Here is a 3,717-nt window from a genome sequence, read left to right on the forward strand (position 1 = left end):
CTAGGCCTGGAGCCTGTGGCCACCATGAGGGCGGGGCTGGCTGTGGGGCCTGGTCCCAGTAACAGTGCAATCTCAGAAAATGTATGACTTTCTTTGGATCATCATGTACAGAGGTGTTTTTCTTTAAGCTCCTGCATATGGATATGTTAAGCACAAGTAGACTACTAAATGTGTGATTTTTTTTCTATTTTTATTTTAAAGATCCTAACAGAACTAGCATCACAATATTGATCTTCCAGATTTTACCCATTTCGATTATGTATAGTATATCAAGACAGACCTCTTTGTGCGTCTTCTATTTGTCATAGAGCTGCTTCACATATAAATATCTATAGCTAGTAGCCCAGCCTTCAATGTGTAATTTGTATAAATATGTCTATTTTCTGTGAATTACCCTGAAAGTTTTAAACAGAATGACCTCATAGTTTTTAACAAAGAATATTATTTACCTAAAATGTGCAGTAGCATCTTGCCCAGCCATAAAGCAATAAACTTCCCAATAATCTTTATTTTGACATTTGAATAAATAATGGAAACTTTCTATTTCAAGGGCATGTAGCTCATCAGTTGAAATTAGCACCTGGAAAAAAGGCAGCTCTTCAGTGGAATTAACAGTGATATAAAATGTTTGCTACAGGCAGCACTTTTATAAAATAAGATATGCTGGAAATCACTCCCTGTAATTTTTTAAATTAAAAGTCAAGTACAGTAAAAAAAAAAATTGTGCAGAATTTCCATTTTGATTATATTAATTCTTATGATCCAAGAACACGAGATATCCTTTCAACTTTTTGTGTTATTTTCAATTTCTTTTTTTAGCTTCTCATAATTTTCCTTGTGGAGATCTTTAACTTCTTTGGTTAGATTTATTCCTAGGTATCTTATACTTTTTGTGGCTATGGTAAGTGGAATTACTTTTTTCAGTTCTATCTTAGTCTGCCTGCTGTTCGTATATAGAAATGCTATATTTCTGTATGTTGATTTCGTATCTTGGAACTTTACTGTATTCGTGTATTACTTACAGGAAATTTTTCATGGATACTATTGGGTCTTCTATGTATACCATCATGTCATCTGCAAATAGATTTTCACCTCTTCCTTTCCTGTTTGAATGTCTTTTATTTTATTCTTTTTTCTGATTGCATTGGCGAGGACTTCCAGTACTATATTGAAAAGGAGTGAAGAAAGTGGGCATCCCTGTCTTGTACCAGTTTTTAGTGGAAAAGCTTTCAACTTTTCTCCATTCAGGATGATGTTACCTATGAGTTTTTCATAGATAGCTTTTATTGTGTTGAGAAATGGCCCTTCTATGCCAATATTGCTGAGAGTCTTGATCATGAAGGTGTGTTATATCCTATCAAATGATTTTTCTGGATCAATTGATTTAATCATATATTTTTTTCTTTCTTTCTTTCTGTTAATACGGTGCATTACATTTATGGTTTTATGTATGTTGAATCAGCCTTGTATCCTAGTATAAAACCTTCTTGGTCATGATGTATAATCTTTTTCATATGTTGTTGGATACAATTTGCTAGCATCTTGTTGAGAATTTTTGTGTCTGTTTTAATCAGAGATATAGTCTATAGGTCTATTTTCCTGCCTTGTCTTGTCCTTATCTGCTTTTTAGATAAGGGTGATGAAGGCTTCGTAGAATTAATTAGGTAGAGTTTTGACAGTTTGGATTTTTAGAAATAACTTGAGCAGAATGGAAGTTAACTCTTCTTTAAAAGTTTTGTAGAATTCAGAGGTGAAGCCATTAGGGCCAGGGCTTTTCTTTGTTGGGAGATTATTTATTACTGATTCAATCTCCTAGCTTGTTATGGGACTATTCAGATTTTCTACATCCTTCTGGTTCAATCTTGGTAGATTATATGTGTCCAGGAATTTGTCCATCTCATTCAGATTTTCTTGTTTTTTAGCATATCGTTGTTCATAGTATCCTCTAATGATGTTTTGTATTTCCATTATGTCTGTTGTTATATTGCTAGCTTCATTGCAAATTTTATTTACCTGGTTCCTTTCTCTCTTTTTAATAAGTCCCACTAGAAGTGTATCAATTTTGTTTATCTTTTCTGAGAACCAGCTTTTACTTTCATTTATTTTCTGTATAGTTTGTATATTTTCCATTTAATTTAATTCTGCTTGAATTTTTATTATTTCTTTTCTTCGGAGTTTTTTGGATTTTTTTTGCTGTTGCTTTTCCAATTCTGTAAGGCACAATCTTAGGTGATCCATTTGCCTTCTTTCCATCTATTTCTTATGTGCTCTAATGGCTATGAACTTCCTTCTTGTGACTGCTTTTGCAGTGTACCAAAAATTATGGAAACTCATGTCCTCATTGTCATTGGCTTCCAAGAATCTTTTTATTTCAGTCTTAATTATTTTTTCAGTAGTCGAGAAGTGATTCAGGAGTAGACTATTTAGTTTCCATGTATTTGTATAGTTTTGAGGGTTTCTCATTGGAAAAGACATTGGGGATAATTTCTATGCCTTTGAATATTTAGAGGCTTGTCTTCTGCCCTATCATGTGGTCAATCTTTGAAAAGGTTCCATGGAGCGGTGAGAAAAAAGTATATCTAGTGGTTTTTGGGTGCGAAATTCTAAAGGTATCTGTTAAGTCCTTTTGATTTATGGATTCATTTAGATCCTTTACTTCTTTACTTATTTTTTGTCTAGATGATCTGTCCAGAGGAGATAGTGGGGTGTTGATATCTCCAACAATTAGTGTGCTGCAGTCTATCTCTTCTTTGAGATCTAACAGTCTGTATTTCACGTATTTTGGTGCTTCTGTGTTATATGCATAGATATTTATAAGCATTGTATCTTCTTGATTCATTGACCCTTTTACTACAATATAGTGCCCTTCTTTGTCTCTTTGAACAGTATTTGTTTTAAAGCCTATTTTTTTAGTATCAAGACCCCAGCTCTTTTTTCTTTTTTTTTTGGTTCGCATTTGCATGGAAAAGGTTTTTCCAACACTTCACTTTTAGTATATGTATGTCTTTTTCCATGAGGCGAGTTTCCTGTAGGCAACAGATAGAGGGTTTCTGTTTTTTTAATCCATTCAGGCAGTCTGTGTCTCTTGATTGGAGAATTAATCCATTAACATTCAATTTATTATTTATGTTTCTCAACGTGTCCTGATGTTTCAGTTGCCCATTGTGTTGGTTGCGTTTTATTCCTTTATTCTTAGCTGTTCATTGTTTAGTTTTCCTGAAACAATACTCTCTTCAGGGTTCCTTTTTTTTTTTCAAAGGTATTACCATATATATTATTTTCAACAAATAACTTTACATTTTTGTATTTGTTAAAGGCCCCACCCCCACCCCAAGATCTTCTCTCCCACCCCGTACTATCCACCCTCTCCCATACACTTTCTGGGATCTGTACTTGCTCTGCCTGCAATGATATCTTTTAATATTTCAGTTTCTGCCATGAAGTGTAGACATTTGGTATACATTTAGGGGGAAAACAATGTTTGTCTTTCATAATCTGGACTGCTTCATTTAACATTAAATTTTCTATGTTCATCCACTTTGCATCAGATGACAGGGTCTCATTGTTTTTTATTTTATTTTCATTGTTCTTGTTTTTTGTTTGTTTGTTTGTTTTATGGCTGAGTAATATCCCATAGTGTATATGTGCCACATTCTTCTCTTTCCAGTAGTCCATTCTTAGGCATTTAGGTTGACTCCATTTCTTTTTTTTTTTTTT

Source organism: Tupaia chinensis, unplaced genomic scaffold (genome assembly GCF_000334495.1).
Source record: "Tupaia chinensis unplaced genomic scaffold, TupChi_1.0 Scaffold000293_1, whole genome shotgun sequence".
NCBI classification, from domain to species: domain Eukaryota; kingdom Metazoa; phylum Chordata; class Mammalia; order Scandentia; family Tupaiidae; genus Tupaia; species Tupaia belangeri.